A 19,289-nucleotide genomic window follows, 5' to 3' on the forward strand; every position below is an offset into this window, starting at 1 on the left:
TCCATTGCATAATGCAAAACAGATAAAAAAATTTTAAAAGATAAATAAAATTTGATAAGTGATTTATCTTCACAGAAAAAAAATAATCCCATGAGAAAGATCACTCCTTCAAAGATATTTTTATGAAATACTGGCTTGGGACAGTTCCTTGTTAGAATGTAAGGGTTAACAGAATTTGATAAATGTATTTAAGCTAGCTAAGTTTCAGGAAGATAAAAAGAAATGCCTTTATGCCATTCAAAGACTTGGCTTAGGAATATTTAGAAGAACTCCAAGTAATATTAGGAGTGTAAACACACACACACACACACACACACACACACACACACCAACAACACCCCCACACATGCACACACACACGTACTCACAAACACACATACAAACACCTCAGCTGAAGATAAAATTCCATGGTATCATGGGTATATCAAAATACTGAAATATACTATAATCAGCCTTCACAAAGTCTTTTGAAGTAGGTAATATTTAGAAAGACAACTGGAACCCTGAGTTTAAGTACTTTTTAAGGTCATACAACTTATAGTTGACAGAGTGAGTCTTTGAGCATGTGACCTTCCTTGTTTAGAACTTATTTTACTTCTATGAGGCAGAGGATAGAATATTATAGCAGAAATATGTTTTTATTCTTTTTAAATAAATCATTTTAATGAACAAAAAGCATTATTCTCTACAACTATATACTCTCTTGGCCAAAGCAAACTGGAATCAAATAATTTGGGAATGAAAATAAAACATTTACAAGCATATTAAAATTCAACAATTAAATATTTTCTCAATTATTATTGTATTAATGATTATACCCTTTTGGGCCAGATATAATTTCCTTTTGTACATACTGATGGTACATTTAGACAATAAAATTTATTCAAATATCTTGGGTAAAAGCAGCCACTCCTCTTTCCATTCAACTCGGTTACTGAGTCTTACCAAAGGAGAAGAACCATGACTTGTACAGACTGCCTTAGGCAGAGTTCTCTCTCGAGCCTGAGGTGGAATGGTTCTTGAGAGCCATCTCGTTTTCTGCTGTGTTTACTATGCATCTAAGGGCAGGTTGGCACCTGCTTAGAAAAGGAACACTAATACCTCTCATGCAGGAAAGGACTTGAGCAGCTAGAGGAAGATCATCCAGGGGCTGTGAAGTCTTCCTTGGGAAGTTCTGAAGGGATTTCTCACAATGCATTTTCCACTACAAACTGCTCAAACAATTCAGAGTCCCATCTCTTACAGTTCCTCTTCTCCACAGAGCAAGGTAACTATCTCCCTGAACCCTCAGCAAACTGATTATTGACATCGTTTAACTCTATTAACAATTCCTTTAGCAAGCTTAGACAGTTTACCAGTGTTTCTTCATCTAAATGTACTAATACCTAATTCCTTTAAATGAGGCAGGGAATGTGCCTAATCTACTTCAGGCATTATCACAAGCCTTTGCTCATAAGAACTCAATAAATGTTCAATTTATTGGAATTCTGTGGCTTGAAATTAATTTACTTAACTTGCATTAAGCCCTCGGGTTCTTTCATTTGTTAATGAATTTCTGTGTGGGCTCCTTAATAAGTGGAAATATGCTAAGGTCATGCTTAATGACTGGGATGTAAACACTGTAGCATTTGTTTTACTTGGCTTCCGCTCTTCGCCTATGCTTATTAAATATAATGTTTATTGCTAAAACTAATTCTTTAGGTGAACAATCCATAAGTAAAGTACACTATTGACATTCTTCTCTTAAAATTATTTTATCTGATTACTTCAAGTGTTTAGAGCTTCTAAATGCAATTTCCTTTCCATTTGTACTACAGATATTAGATTCAGTGAAAATTTAAACTAATAGTAGAGTGCAATGTCAAGATCTTAAAGAGGATGCATTTTATAAAAACAGCTTTTATGAATTAGCAGGATACTTTATTGGGTGCAAAACAATAAACAATAATCATTTAATAGGAAAACTTTCAGACATCCTTAACCATTCTTGATTCACATAGAAAACTATATATAAGAATTTCCTTGAGACATCTTAGTCACTGATAGCTTTACCGGATTCGAGGAAGGAATAAGCTGAAGTTTATGGGTGCTGTGATTCCCCACGGACTTCAAGATCCAGTGGATTTTGCCAGAAGCCTTGCTCGTGTTCCCAGATTAGTAGCAAATGATGAAGCAGCATTTCGTGCATAGCCACCACCCTTCCATCCCCTGCACACTGATCTTTAACTGTCAGCTTCATCTTCAAGGCTGTTTTGCATCCAAGATATGGAGACATGAGTAAATCTATTTTGACATATAATTTAATGTTTCAAAGAATTTTCAGGGGAGTAGGTAGATGGTACAAGTGATGCTGGAGAGAGGGCTCAGTGGGCATCCTGCTCGTTGCTCAAGCATGAACACCTGCATTGGGATCCCAGCATCCAGAAAGAACCTAAGCACTGTAGCTTATTTATGCCTGTAACCCCAATGTTGTGTGTGTTGGCGTCATGCAGAGCCAGATGAACGCCAGGTGCTCAGTGACAGCTGATATAATCCAACAGTGAGCTCCAAGTTCAGGGAAAACCCCTGTTCCAACAATTACATTGATGGTAACAGAAAAAAGGTAAGCCTGAGTCTGTCTGTCTATCTGCCTCTCTCTCTCTCTCTCTTTCTCTCTCTCTCTCTCTCTCTCTCTCTCTCTCTCTCTCTCTCTCTCTCTCTCTCATACACACACACACACATACCACATTAATATTATTCATTCCCATCATTTATAGCATTTTAAAAATTATTGCTCTATTATTTTATGGGTATGTGTGTTTTGCCTGCATGCATATCTGTGTACTATGGTTCTGAAGGTCCAGCGGTAGACAGAGAGTGATATTTCCTCTTGAAAAGACTGGCAGACAGTGTGAACTGCCATATGGGTGCCAAGAATTGTACCTGAGTCTGGTGGAAGAGCACCAGTGCTCTTAACCACTGAACCATCTTCAGCTCCCATTTCTATCTTAAACCCAGTTCATATATGTATTTGTTGATGGGGTATAGTACTGATATAAATAGAACTAATCAATAATAATAGTAATAGTATTAATAATAATAATTTGTTTTTGTTGTCAAGTTTAATTTTTGAAATACAAGTTGAATGTCTACACATAAAACAAATCTTTTCTGGTGAAGAGTAAAGTCTGACAAAAATTCAGTATTCCTGTATTAAACAACTGTGTGACATTTTAAATCTTCTGTCCTTTGGGTTGTGAGTTTTAGCCAGTGGTGCTTGACCCATCTCCAGCCTGATACTTTATGCCTTTTGAATGCAATTAAATGTATTTCACTAAATGAGGGAATACCAGTACTCTTGCTAACTCCCAGGTTGAAGGGGCTCATGGGACAGTTCTTAGGCAAGTATGACAAGGGTCCAATGTGTTGAATTCCTGAAAGGCACAATGCTAAATACTATTTGGTGAATTAATAGAGGAGATATCGACTCAAGGAAAGGAGTATATCTAATTTATGTATTTACTTATGTATTTGTTTGTTTATTATTTGAGGTTTCTGAGGAAAATTTACCAAATTAATTCTGGGATGATATTTACAAAGATTGTATTATTTAAGGAAGAATCATTATCTTGTTTATCTCTATCCATCACCATTTCCCCCATGATAGTATTTAAATAATAGGTTAAATCATACGTGATAAATGTGACCAAGAGCATTCCCAATGTTTTTGCTAAAGCATTAACACAAAGGCCAGGAGCAGAAAAAACTTAGTTATAAATTTAGGGAAGAATAAAAACCTCTCTATGCAATAAAATGTGCTGAGAGACTGACCACACTGTAGCACAATATCATGAGACTGCCAGCATGTCTCTTTGCATCTGCTTTCCTGGCATTTTCAGGGGAATCCAGGTGCAGAACAGGCATTGGCAGAATCTCAGATTAAGTTCAGAGAATTGCAAAAGCCCAGATGACCAGCAAGATTTTCAGCCAAGTTTAGGACATGGCATTTAGATAGAGTAGAAATGGTGTAAAACTCAAATCCATTGAAACCTCGGAAACTAAGGAACTTGGAGGGAACTTTCCTCAGGCAATTTTTATCACACATATTATTTCTCCCTTGTGTATTATAAAATACTATTCATTTGTTGTAATTTTCTGCACTGCAATGGGAATTAATGAGGTGCTTTTAAGGTCTTGTCCTGTGACTTTCTCAGGGGAGGTAGAAACAGTGTCTACTCTGCCAGGATGGAAAGGCCACTGTCAAACCAAAGAAAGAATTTCAACAAGTCCAGCTTGACAACCAATTTTTATTTTCATGTTCCTCATGGGCATCTCAAAGGGTCAATGCCATCAAGTATTCTGGACAAGTCAAAGGGACTGTATACACCGCAAGAGTCTAGGCAACATATGGAAAAGTGAACCACAAAAGAGCCTCTCTCACATTACACAGGCAGGTCTAACCCTGAATATTCTGTTCTCGGGAAACAATTTGTCCTTTACATAACCTTGTAGGGGAAGGCAGGAGCCTTGCAGATTTCACTATGTTCTCTCGTTTTCCCATAAGAGATTGACATTTGCACAAATATTGTGATGGCCACATGCTTCTCTGATTCAAGAGGGTAATGGTCATGTACAATGCAGAGGGCACAGCTACAGGACATGTTTTATGTAATTGTTTAGGAGGATACTTATTCATAACTCATACATCCACAGTGTACAAGCAAAAAGTGAAGCTTACGAGAGATGGCTATAGTGAAGTTTTCATTTGGAAGTCCATATCTACAGCTGCTGTTTACCAACATGTGAATGAATGCAGTCATCATCAGGAAAGTTGGTGTGTTACTAAACACAAGGGACATATTAACAGTTCATCTCAATTGGTAGCTCGATGAAATCTAGAAACATTGGAAAGAGAGACCTATCAGTATGCTAACTGACAATTACTTTCATTTGTATAATGGGAGTGGTAAGGTATATCTAGGAAAATATTCACTGCGCTAAGTTCCTGAAGTGTATAAAAAGAAGAAAATGAGCTAAACACAATTTAACATTAATGTAACTGCTTTTCTATGGATGTAATATGATCAGCTTCCCCAAGTTCCGTGGCTCTTACTTCTTCATTCTACTAGAGTATGGTTGTGGGTTATTGTCTATGTTACAATTTCCATTGCTGTGAAGAGACACCATAACCACAGCAACTATTATAAAGGCAAACATTTAATTGAGGCTGGCTTACAGGTTCAGAGGTTACAAGGAAGGTCTCTCAAAGCCCACTCCCATAATAACAAACTTCCAAAAGCAAGGCTACACCTCCTAATAGTACCACCCCCCTGGGCTAAGAATATTCAAACCAGCACAGTTATAAACCAAATGCACCATTCCTAAGCTGTTTGTCAGGATAATTTACCACAGCAAAAGAATTTAGCCAAAATAGACAGCTGTCATTTGAAATGAATAAGAATCCTTTAATGTGTAACATACTTCATGCAGAGGTTTTGCCATGACATAAAGTTAGAACCAAGGTCGTGTTGTAAACTATATGTTCAACTGTCTATACTTTCAAAATAGGGAAAACATGTTTTAGTTTTCACTTATGTAATTACAAATATCTGTCTCCTCTTGACAAACCTGAATAAAGCAAACATTTCTTTATAGACAACAGTTTAAGAAAATTTCCAGAAATCAGTGAAATACTTTGTCCTAAGTTTCTCATTTACACATAACATTTCAGTCAGCATATCCCTGTTAGCTCATTATAGCTGTCTAGCTAGTTTTAAGAAGTCTGTGTTTATGTCTATATCACATTTTTAACTGGATCACTTGGGTGTTTGGTTGTTCTTGTTTATTGGTCTGTTTTTGGTTATTGGGTGCATTGTAAATTCTGAATATTAATCTTTCTCTGATTTATAGTTCAAAAAAGTTGAATCTGATACTATGGGTGGCTTACTCTCACTACACTGAAACTTTTGTTGTTGTTCATGGTTTTAACTGTATGAAGTTCAATTTGTTAGCTGTTGGACAAATTCTCAGGCAATGGAGTCCTATTCAGAAAGACTTCTTACACGTTCACTGCCCCTGCTATTTCTTCTAGAAGTTTCAGCATTCAGGTTTTACACTTAGATCTTTGATCCTATTGGAGCTGATTTTAGTAAAGGGTGATAGATACAAGTCTAATTTTTTCTTCTGCATTTGGACACCCGATTTCTTCAATACCATTTGTGGAAGATGCCTTCCCTGATTTAGTATGTATTTTAGATCTTTGTCAAATATCAGATGTCCATAATCATGTGCATTCATTTTGGGTTCTTCTATTTTGTTCCACTGTTCTTTTTTCAAGTAGTCCCATGCTGGCTTTATTACTATGGTGATGTAACATAGCTTGATATTTGATGTGACAATCCCTCCAGCACTGTTCTTTTTGTTCAGGATGGCTTTGACTTTTTTGATATCATGTAGACTTGAAGATTGTTTTGTTCAATGGTGAAGAATGTCATGGGGATCTTGATTGTGATGGTGTTGAATTAGAAATTGATGTTGATTGGATGAATAGTTTTACAAGGTTCATTCTACAGATCATTAAGCATGGGAAGTCTTATGTCTTCCAATGTTTTCTCCAGTTTCTTTAGAGCTACAAAGGTTTTACTGAGGAGACTTTTATCTCCTAGACTAAGTTTATCCCTAGTTATGTTTTATTGCTACTATAAGTGGTAGTGGTTTGGGTGTGTTTGTCTTTGATGAATTGAAAGCTTACTCTTTTTTGTAAATTGACATATTTCTGAGGGTTATGTGTCATCTGTCAATGTTGAACAGTATTTATGGTATCCCTCTAGCATTTTATGTCTTCTTTGGATAATCCTCTCTTCAGATCTTTCATCTATCTGTTAATTGAATCATTTTTTTTTACGTTTCTTTTTTTCGGAGCTGGGGACAGAACCCATGGCCTTGCGCTTGCTAGGCAAGCACTCTACCACTGAGCTAAATCCCCAATGCCTTGAATCATTTTTTTTTTCTTACGCTTGGCTGCCTCCCAAAACTTAAAAGTAAAACCTTAATTCTGAAGAGAGCAAATCCTTTGGCCATAGGATTTGGAGACCTTGAGCTAGAACTGATCTGGAAGGCTCCTCCTTGAAGACTAGCTCTTTTGGTGCTGAAAAGTACTATATAAGCTTCCAGAGAGAGATGTAATCAACACCCACACCAAGCTGTAAAGCATGTAAGCAACTATGTTGACCAGCATGGTAAGGTACTCCTTTAAGGATGCAGTAGTGAAACTTTTATCTTGGAGGTAAAGTACTCCTGCCTAATTAGATTTAAGGCCAGTTCAGTAGGGAATCTGTGTTTGTCCTATAAACCTAGCCAACTATATCTTGCTGGGAGTACATAAAATCTAGAGCTAAAACTATTATAGACATTTTCCTAGGCCAAATGTATGTCAAGTGCATACCATTATATACACAAAAACATGTAACTCCCACACCTTTTTAAAACAGCTTCTTTCTGAAACAGACTATTGAAGAGATCTGCTACTGATCAAAACATAGAGAATAAATGACTATGCTGTTCCAGTCTCAGTTGCAGCATCTGCAATGTAAACCTATACTTAAGAATGAGTGAACATCATGTAAAGAAAGGGAAAGGGATTGCAAAATTCAGAAGACAAGAATGCATGCTAGATAGTGTCTCCTACACCTGTCATGGATACTGAATCTATGAAATCTCAACAATATGGTAGCTTAAACGAGAGCCGTATAATGATAATACAAGTTAACATGTCAACAAGGATAAGGACAATATCACAAGACCCTATCCCAAGAATGAAAGATATAGATCAACAGCCTCTGAGAAGAGGAAAAGATGATTTTCTCTAGGAACAAGCTTTACGATTCTAATATTTTTCTAATTTCATGTGACCAAGCTTAAAAACATATACATATAAGCAATGCTAGATGGACTCAGTATTGTGTTTCTTTCTCTCTCTCTTTACCTCTTTCTCCTTCTCTTTCTCTCTCCTTTTCTCTCTCTCTCTCTCTCTCTCTCTCTCTCTCTCTCTCTCTCTTTCTCTCTGTATTTATATACCTGTATACATAACTATATAACAATAATAATTACAGTAGAAGTAGCCATGGATTAATAGGAAGTGGAGGAAGTAAGATAAATCCAACATTCTTACACACAATTCTCAAAAAATAAAGGAAAAATACAAAAATAAGTTTAAATATAAGACCTATTTTCTTTGTAATTAATTCCCAGTAATACTTTAGATATTAGAGTTTAGATAAAGGTTTACATAGAAAACTATGCATGTAGTGATTAACATAATATAGAAAAGTTACTAGATTAACCTAACACCTCTGTGTTCACAGAGAGGTCAATGATTCAATATTAAAAGTGCATGGAAGTATTTTAAGCAAATGGTACTGGTTCAACTGGGGGTAAGCATGGAGAAGAATGCAAAATGATCCAATCTTATCTCCTTGTTCAAGTCCAAGTGGATCAAGGACCCCCACAGAAGACCAGATACACTGAAACTAATAGAAGAAAAAGTGGGGAAGACATGTGTACAGGGGAAATTTTCCTGAGCAGAATACCAATGGCTTATGCTTTATGATCAACAAGCAACAAATGGGACCTCATAAAATTGCAAGGCTTTTATTAGGCAAAGGACACTGGCAATAGGACAAAAACAGCAACCACCAGATGGAAAAAGATCTTTACCAATCCTACATCTGAAAGAGGATTTATATCAAATATATACAAAGAACTCAAGAAGTTAGACTCCAGAGAACCAAATATTCCTATTAAAAAATTGGGTACAGGGGCTGGGGATTTAGCTCAGTGGTAGAGCGCTTACCTAGGAAGCGCAAGGCCCTGGGTTCGGTCCCCAGCTCCGAAAAAAAAAGAACCAAAAAAAAAAAAAAAATTGGGTACAGAACTAAACCAAGAATTTTCAACTGAGGATTATTTAATGGATTTTTACTGATATTGTTCCACTGAATGATAGTTACTGATAATTTTGGTCCAATCCTTCTCCTGCCCAGAAATATAGTGCATATGATGCTGTAGTTCATTTTAAGCTTGGCTGACAAAAGATAAGCCTGTTGAGAGCTTCCCATTCTCACATTTACCTATATACTTATTTTTCTGATCTCCTGGTCCTCTCTCTGTTACCGAGAAATGACCCACTAGTGGTCTAGGTTACAGGGATACAATCTACTAAATGGAGGATATATTGTTGAGTTCCTATTTCTAGAAAAAATTCTGACACATGTATGTTTTAAGTGCTTCTTATTCAGAGTCTAGTGTAAAAATGTTACACTTACTATTACTTCATTAGTATGTGTCCTACTAACAAATGGGTATTTATCTAGAATGTTGCCATTAAGAACGTTCCCTATCACCTTGCAATCCTACCAAGAATGGAGGAGTTCCTCTTTCTCCACATCCTCACAAGCATCTGCTGTCACATGAGTTTTTGATCTAAGACATTCTGACTGGTATGAAGTAGTATCTCAGGGTTGTTTTTGATTTGTATTTCCCAGATGAATAAGGTTTTTGAACATTTCTGAAGGTGCCTCTCAGCCATTCTATATTCCTTAGTTGAGAATTCCTTGTTTAGCTCTGTACCCCATTTTTAATAGGGCTATTTGATTTTGTGGAGTCTAACTTCTTGAGGTCTTTGTATATATTGAATATTAGGCCTCTATCAGATGTAGAATTGGTAAAGAAGTTTTCCCAATCTGTTGATTGCTGTGTTGTCCTACTGACAATGTCCTTTGCCTTACAGAAGCTTTGCAATTTTATGAGGTCCAATTTGTCAATTCTTGATCATAGAGCATAAGCCATTGGTATTCTGCTCAGGAAATTTTCCCCAGTGCCCACGTGTTCAAGGCTCTTCCCCACTTTTTCTTCTATTAGCTTGAGTGTTTCTGGTTTTATGTGGAGGTATGTAATGGGGTTTCAAGCTGATTAAATACTCTGAAAATCAGTCTGGCAGTTCCTCAGAAAATTGGACGTAGTACTACCTGAGGATCTAGCTATACCACTCCTGGGCATATAGCAAAAAGATGCTCCAACATATAACAAGGAAATATGCTCCACTATCTTCATAGCAGCCTTATTTATAATAAACAGAAGCTAGAATGAGCCCAGATGTCCCTCAATAGAGGAATGAATACAGAAAATGTGATACATTTACACAATGGAATACTACTCAGCTATTGAAAACAATGAATTCATGACATTCATAGGAAAATGGATGGAACTAGAAAATATCATCCTGAGTGAGGTAACCCAGTCACTAAAAAGCATACATGGCATGCACTCACTGATAAGTAGATATTAGCCCAAAAGCTTGGCTTCCCCAAGATACAATCCACAGACCACATGAAGCTCAAGAAGAAGAATGACCAAAGTGTGGACACTTCAGTCCTTCTTAGAAGCGGGAACAAAAATACAAATAGGAGGAAATAAGGAGGCAAAGTTTGGAATAGACACCAAAGAAAAGGCTATTCAGAGACTGCCTCACCTGGTGATCCAGTCCATATACACACAGCAACCAAACCCAGACAATATTGCTTATGAAAGGAATGCATGCTGACCAGAGCCTGATAAAGCTGTCACCTGAAAGACTTTGTCAGAGCATGACAAATACAGAGGCAGATGCTCACAGCCAACCATTGAACTGAGAATGGGGTCCCTAATGGATGAGTTAGAGAAAGGATTGAAGAAGCTGAAGGGATTTATAATCCCATAAGAACAACAATACTAACTAACCCAGAGCTCTCAGGGACTAAACCACCATCCAAAGAGTACACACGGACAGACCCATGGCTTAAGCTGCATATGTAGCAGAGGATGGCCTTGTTGAGTACCAATGGGGGAGAAGCTGTTGATCCTACCACGGCTGGACCCCCAGTGTAGGGGAATGTCTGGTTGAGGAGGCAGGAATGGTTGGGTAGGTGGGTAGTGGAATACCCTCATAGAAGCAAGTGGGAGGGAGTATGGGATAGGGGCTTTATTGATGGGAAACTGGGAAGGGATAATATTTGAAATGTAAATTTAAAAAATATCCAATAAAAAAGGGATGTTCCCTACCAATCGTACATTCGATAGAGGACTAATGCCCAATATATACCAAGAACTCAAGAAATTAGACTCCAGAGAATCAAAAACTCTATTTAAAAACGGAGTACAGACCTATTCAAAGGATTCTTAACTGAGGAATCTCAAATGGCTGAGAAGCACCTAAAGAAATGTTCAACATCCTGAGTCATCAGGGAAATGAAAAATAAAACAACCTTGAGAGTCTACTTCACACCAGTCAGAATGGATTACAGCAAAATCTCAGGTGACAGCAAATGCTGGTGATGATGTGGAGAAGGAGGAACACTCCTGTGTTCTTGGTCGATTGCAAGCTGTAATAAACACTCTGGAAATCAGTCTGGTGTTTACTCAGAAAATTGGACATAGTACTATATAGTACTATCTGAGGACTCCTTGGCATATATCTAAAAGATGCTCCAAAATATAAGAAGGGCACATGTTCTACTTGTTTACAGGAGGCTTATTTATAATAGCCGGAAGCTGGAACGTACCCAGATGTCCTTCAACAGAGGAATGGATACAGAAAATGTGGTACATTTGCACAGTGGAGTAATACTAAGTTATTAAAAATAACGAGTTCATGAAATTCTTAGGCAAATGGATGGAACTAGAAAGCATCACCCTGAGTTGGGTAACCCAATCACAAAAATACACCTGGTATGTACTCACTTTGAAGCGGATATTAACCCAAAGCTTGGAATACCCAAGATACAATTCACAGGCCATATCAAGGTCAAGAAGAAGGAAGACCAAAGTGTGGGTGCTTCACTCTGTCTTGTAAGGGGGAACAAAATACTCATAGGAGGTAGAGGGTGGAAGGAACTTGGGAAGAAGAGAGGAGTGGGGGAAAGTGAGTCAGAATCAGGTGTGGGAGGAGATAGGCATGACATAGAGATGGTCAGGAATTTGAACAGAGGTGTGTAGCAATGGGAGATGGGGAACTGGGGGTAGCCACCAGCAAGTCCCAGATGCCAGGAAAGCAAGAGGCTCCCAGGATCCACAGGTATGAGATTAGCTGAAATAACCCACAAAGATGAGGGAGAACCTGTACAGACCATATTCAGAGGTTAGGCAAGGACCCAAGTTGGGAGAATGGGGCCACCCACTCATCTCCAAATTTTTAACACAGAATTACTCCTGTCTAAAAGAAATATGGAACAAAGTGTGGAGCAGAAACTGAAGGAAAGGCCTTCAAGAGACTGTCACACCTGGGGATCCACCCCATATACAAAGTGTCTGTACACCTTTGTTGCCAAGAAGTGCTTGCTGACAGGAGCCTGAATAACATGTCTCTGCCAACACCTGACAAATACAGAGGTAGATACTCATAGTCAACCACTGGACTGAGCATGGGAACCCCAGTAGAGAAGTTAGAGGAAGGTCTGTAAGAGCTGAAGGGGTTTCCATAGGAAGAACATCAATATCAACCGACCAGATACCCCAGAGCTTCCAGGGACTAAACCATCAACGAAACAGTATACACTGAGGGACCCATGACTCTAGCCACATATACAGCAGAGGATAGCTTTGTCATCAATGGGAGAAGAGGCTCTTGGTTTTGTGAAGGCTCAATACCCCAGGGTAGGGGAATGCCAGGGCTGTGAGTTGGGAATGGGTGGTTGGGTGGGAGAGCACCCTCATAGAAGAAGGGGGAGGGGAGATATGATAAGGGGTTTGTGGAGGGGAAACCAGGAAAGGGGCTAACATTGAAATGTAAATAAAAATATCGAATAAACAAAAGAATTATCCCTGTATCCCATAAATATATTTAAGCAATATTTATGTATCAATTAAACTTTTATAAAATTAAGTCATTATTCTACTTTTGCAAAAATATATCAAAAACTAAATAAAAACAAAATAAATCCCACCTTCTGCAGCTGGGGTTGGCTCATTAGATAAAGCACTAACTTTTATGCTCAGAATCCTTCTCAGTACTGAGCTCCACATAATCTGAGTGTTGTTATGCCTGCCTGTGATCCATGGACTTGGAAGTTGGAGCAGGGTATCAGGAAATCAAGGTCATCCTCAGCTACAAAGTGAATTCAGGCCCAATCCGGGCTACATGAGAAATTTCCTCAAAAGAAAAGAATTAATAAATATATGTTACATTTAAAATTTGGAATTTACATGTCAATTAATATAAGACATTCTTTTTTAAAAGGTTTATTTATTGTTATATTTATGAGTACACTGTTGCTGTCTTCAGACACATCAGAAGTGGTCATCAGATGGCTATGAGCTACCATGTGGTTGCTGGAAATTGAACTCAGGACCTCTGGAAGAGCAGTCAGTGCTCTTAACTGCTGAGCCATCTCTCCGGCCCCAAGAGATTCTTGATAGGAAGAATGATTAATAAGCAAATATCAGTTTTAAAATACTCATGGCAGAATGAAAAGTCATAGTAAGGTAGCTATGTGCATTATTACTGACAACATTAGAGTATAAATAATACAATACTGTCTTTGTGGGTAGATTTAGACAAAGTAGAGGTTGTCAGAAAAGGAACTATTATGCTATTACAGTGGTTCTCAATCTTCCTAATGCTGCGGCCCTTTGATTCAGATTCTCTTGTTTTGATGACCCCAAACCCAAAAAAAAATATTTTCATTGCTACTTCATAGTTTAATTTTGCTACTGCTATAAATCATAATGTAAATAGTTAGATTTTCTGATGGTCTTAGGAGGCTCCTGTGAAACGGTTGCTAGCCTCCGTAGGAGTTTTGACCCATAGGTTGAGAAACGATGGGCTATTATTTTTATGACTTATTTATTCTTTTAAACAAGATTTGCCATTAAAGGTGGAATTTCTGTGGTTTTAAATATTCTCACAGAATTGTGCACCCTTCAGCAGTATGTGACCTAGGAATATTTTCATCATTCCTACAAGATTCCGTCTATTCATTAGCAGTCACTAACATTCTTCAGGCTGAGAAGTCACTTAGGTGTTCTTGGGTTTGGGCTTGTATAAATTTTCTTCTGCACATTTCATGTAAATGACAATCTTTCCTCTTCTGTTACCTGTTTCCTCTGTCTGCACAGGGTGTGAGTATGTTAGTGCTTCATTCATTTTTATTGCCACAAACTATTCCACTGTACACGTATCCATTAATTAATCTTCCTTTAATCGGTCAACAGTAATGTGTCCTGTTTGTTTGTTATGGATTATGCTATTATGAATGTTTATAAAGTATTTTCTATAATCATTATTTCTGTTTTCCTGGGTTTACAGTTAGGAGCAGAAAACTTCAATTACAGAATAACCTTACACTGTGTGATAAAGTAACAGTAGTCTGACTCTTCAAGGGGTTGTCTGTTTTATATTCAGACCATCAACATATGAAGCAACTGATTTCAACCTGTCTGATGAAACGTGTTAGTGTCTGTCTCTTATATGAAAGCCCTCCTAGTACCCTTGAAGTTGTCATTTATAGTACTTGGGTTGCATTATTAGTGACAATAATGCTTCTTAAGATCTTTGACATATATACATATATATGCCATTTTCATTACTGTTTTGAATATATATGTCTTCAAATCCCACATTCATTTTAATTGATCTTTTATTTGTTCATTTGCTTATTTTCTCTTGAAAGAAGTCTTTTATATTCTGGAGACAATTTCACTCTCACATCACTGACATGCAAACTTTCTTCCACTCTATGAGTTATTTTTTTTTTTTTTTTTTGGTAAATTGCCATGTGTATCAACATGTTTAAATTTGTGAAGTCTGACTCATTTTTTCTCTTGTTCCTTACCCGTGAGTTTAACTGAATGGTTTAACCTAAATATTTGGTTCTATTAGTGTGTTTGTGTGTGTGCGTGTGTGCGTGTGTGTGTGTGTGTGTGTGGGTGTGTATGTGTGTGTTTGTGCATGTGTTTGTGTGTGTGTGCTTGTGTGTGTGCATGTGTGTGTATCTGTGTGCGTATATGAGTTTGTGTAATGATTTTACTTTGTCTATGAAATCATCGTGGCAGTTACAGTTATTGAGAACAATATTTATTCCCCTTACTTAACCCAGGATCTTTTGCTGAAAATGAATGGGAAAATATTAATTTTTTATGGATTCTCAGTTATACTCCCTGAAACTATATTTTTGTCCTGAAGCCAGGTTCCCATTATATTTATAGATATAATAATTGAAATAAATTTGATTTAATCCCTCTACCCCTTTTCAGTATTCCTTTTGTTATGATGAATTTGTGATCAAGTTGTACAAAATGGTACATTCTTGTCACTTAATGACTCTACTTTCCGAACCAGGGACATGCGTATCTTTCCATTGACTTTATTTATTTGGATTTCTTACAATGTATAACCACAGTTTTTAGTGTAGATAATTTAACTTATTATATTAAGATTACCATGTGGTTGTCTGAATATGAATGGCTTCCACATGCTCACAAATTGGACTGCTTAGTCACTGGGGAGTGAAACTTTTTAATAGGAATAGAAAGATTAGGAAGTGTGGCCTTTTTGAAGAAAGTGTGTCGGGGGGGGGGTGGGCTTGGAGGTTGCAAAAGCCCCGGGCAGGCTTAGTTCTTGTTCTCAATCTGTAGATCGTGCTGCTCTCATCTACTTCTCCGGCACCATGCCTATCGTGCCTGCTGCTATATTCCCTACCATGATGAGAGTGGACTAAGCCTCTAAAATTGTAAGCGATGTCCCATTTAAATTAAATATTGTTTTTTCATAAGAGTTGCCATGGTTATGGTGTGTCTTCACAGTAATTGAACTGTGAATAAGTCATACTCAGAAGTGGCAACAATGATGACTCAGTGGATAAATGCATTTGCTACACAAGCCTGGCAACCTAAGTTTGAGACTCCTAACACACGTAAAAGTGGGGAAAAAAAGAACTAATTCTACAAAACTGTTCTCTGGGTTACACAGCAACATTATGGCATGTGTACATCATAACTAGCCACCATCACAAATACACAGTAAAAATAATAGGGGGTTGGGGATTTAGCTCAGTGGTAGAGCACTTGCCTAGCAAGCGCAAGGCCCTGGGTTCGGTTCTCAGCTCCAGAAAGAAAAAGAAAAGAAAAAAGAAAAAAATAACATCAATAATATTTTAAATGTTAACCCAAATATTTGCTTGCTTAAATTTTACTAAAAGTTGACTTGTCATTTCAGTCCGTGAAATTTTCCTTTATAATATACTTGAATGTAATTGTCCTCTGTATGTATCTTTTATTCTGTAAGCTTTCTTAACTGATTTATTTAACAAGGTTATACCAATATCCCATGTTCTACAAAAAGAAATAGCATACAGATTCTCTTTTCTACTTGTTACCTTAGTTGTTATATAATTAGTAGACAATATTAGCACGTGTGCAATGTTAAGGAGCCCTTTTCAAAACACATGGTGGATGGAGGATCATAGTTTTAATGCTTCACATGGAAAAAATCTATCTTGACCTTCTTTAATTATGGACAGAGTTTGGCAGAGTTAAATGACTACATATTCTTAAGGCCGTTTGGGAGTTGCAAACAACCATGACCTTTTAACTAATCTACAAGAGTCCAAGGATAATTAAATGTTTCTAAATCCGTGTATTTATATCTCATTCTTCAGATTTTACTCTGAAGCTTTTTGGTTATCTTTGTGTCTGTCCTGACTAGCATTGCCACCACAACACTTACATTATTAACTGACTGCCCTGATCCTTTTCAAAAAATGCCCTGAATGTAGGGTTCTCTGTGGTGAAAAAAGTTATGACAGATGAACACCTATCTTTTGGATGGTTTTATTAAAAGCAGATTTCATCCAAGTTCAACAGTGACAATCCTTTAGCTATGTGTCTTTGGAAGGAGTTCCTTGTCATAGTCATTTTTTTCTAGCTTGCTGTTCTAGGATTTCCCATGTAGACAAGGCTTTTACATTGCCACAGAGGTAAAAAGAGAGATCAGAATTTGAAGAAAGTTAAAAAGTGGAATGTGCACTCTTATTAGTAAGCCTTGGCCATTTCTCTTGAATAAAAACTCACTAGACTGCTATGCATCTCTTCATTTATGAGTTCTGCAGGTGATCCCTCATGATGCTCACTGGTATTCTCTATGCTCTTATTGGTTGTGTGACCATGCTATATGGATCTGGGATGCTATTAGATTTGGTTAACTACTGTATTCTAAAGGTGCCTTAAGTCTGTATTATTTCTAAAAACATCAAATACACCACCAGGTTGATTAAATATCTCTCAGAATAATGTGGTAGACAGTGTAAGTATTGAAGTAAGTAGAATTTGTATGTGTTAAGTAACAGTGAATATACATGGCCTTTAAGTGTAAAGACGGTATTCACAAAGTTATATGAAAATTGTGAAAGTTTTGACTGGCAGTGTACATACTGGGTAGAAAAATTGTTTAGGTATTTGCAAACTACTGTGTACTTATGAGACTTGTTAAGAAAGGTGAGTTTACAACCAGAGCTTCCAGGGACTAAGCCACTACCTAAAGACTATACATGGACTGACCCTGGGCTCCAACCTCATAGGTAGCAATGACTAGCCTAGTAAGAGCACCAGTGGAAGGGGAAGCCCTGGGTCCTGCCAAGACTGAACCCCCAGTGAACGTGATTGTTGGGGGGAGGGTGGTAGTGGGGGGAGGATGGGGAGGGGAAAACCAATATAGAAGGGGAGGGGTTAGAGGGATGTTGGCCTGGAAACCGGGAAGGGGAATAACAATTGAAATGTAAATAAGAAATACCCAATTTAGTAAAGATGGAGAAAAAAAGAAAGGTGAGTTAAAAATAAGTATCTTTTAAAGGAATTTTTCTTTATACTAAATCTATGAAAATAAAATTTCTACTTGATATAATGGAAAACAAACTCAGAAAATCTGATTATTTTGCAGTCACAAAAACTGTCACATAACTTGACTTCCCACCTTCTGTGTACTAGAGCCATGTGTAATGAGTGTATTGTTGGATAGACTGGAAGAGGGATTTTAGTCTTGTTGAGAATCTAATATCCAGATTCATACATGTAATAAGTATACATATTACGTATTCTGCTCTTGCAGAAGACCTGTGTTCTTTTCCAGCACCCATGTGGTGGTTCACAAGCATCTGCAAGAACAGTCCCCATGTGATCCGACACCTTGTTGTGAACTCTGATGTCACCCGGCACACACATGCAAACAAACAAAAAGGCAAAATACTTATACATGTAAAATAAACAAGTCTCCCCAAACAAAATATTTTAAAGGCAATTGTGGGGGGGCAAGAAAACTAACCCAGGAGATAAGGGCATTAGTCAAAGCCTTAGAGTCCAAGTTCATCACACGGAACATAGATAGTGTGGTGGGAGAGACACCGGGGCTACAGGCTGTGCTTTCACCACTACGTGTTCATCATGACACACGTGAATGCACATGAGCACATGCATGTGCACCCATTAAATAAATATAATAAAAATTTGTGAGATAGAATGAGAAAGATAAGTCATGCAATATTTATAGTATAACAGAAATAAGTTTATGTATCTTCACATTTTAACAGATTATAAGGTTGATATCTTAAAAAGAACATGGATGAGAGAGAAATACGATTTTTTTATTCTTTATTAACTTGAGTATTTCTTATTTACATTTCGATTGTTATTCCCCTTCCTGGTTTCCGGGCCAACTTCCCCCTAAGCCCTCCCCCTCCCCTTCTATATGGGTGTTCCCCTCCCCATCCTCCCCCCATTGCCGCCTCACCCCAACAATCACGTTCACTGGGGGTTCAGTCTTAGCAGGACCCAGGGCTTCCCCTTCCACTGGTGCTCTTACTAGGATATTCATTGCTACCTATGAGGTCAGAGTCCAGGGTCAGTCCATGTATAGTCTTTAGGTAGTGGCTTAGTCCCTGGAAGCTCTGGTTGCTTAGCATTGTTGTACATATGGGGTCTCAGCCCCTTCAAGCTCTTCCAGTTCTTTCTCTGATTCCTTCAACGGGGGTCCTATTCTCAGTTCAGTGGTTTGCTGCTGGCATTCGCCTTTGTATTTGCTGTATTCTGGCTGTGTCTCTCAGGAGAGATCTACATCCGGTTCCTGCTGGCCTGCACTTCTTTGCTTCATCCATCTTGTCTAATTGGGTGGCTGTATATGTATGGGCCACATGTGGGGCAGGCTCTGAATGGGTGTAAAGCATAGCACAGCTATATTCTTTAAGGGTAACTGACCAGCATCATTTTCTTGATAAATATCAGTTAAATATATG

At 37.7% G+C, this 19,289-nt stretch overlaps 1 long non-coding RNA gene across 1 annotated transcript in view; it reads right to left on the reverse strand.

Moving 5' to 3' along the window:
* Positions 1-1,123, reverse strand: part of LOC108351205 (uncharacterized) — a 110,364-nt gene extending 109,241 nt beyond the window's left edge. Inside the window, exon 1 of the long non-coding RNA XR_015622274.1 lies at positions 1,102-1,123. This is a non-coding gene — a long non-coding RNA (uncharacterized LOC108351205). The remainder of the gene's footprint in view (positions 1-1,101) is intronic.
* Between the last annotated feature and the right edge of the window lie 18,166 nt (positions 1,124-19,289).

Source organism: Rattus norvegicus, chromosome 6, assembly GCF_021556685.1.
Source record: "Rattus norvegicus strain SHRSP/BbbUtx chromosome 6, alternate assembly SHRSP_T2T, whole genome shotgun sequence".
NCBI lineage: Eukaryota > Metazoa > Chordata > Mammalia > Rodentia > Muridae > Rattus > Rattus norvegicus.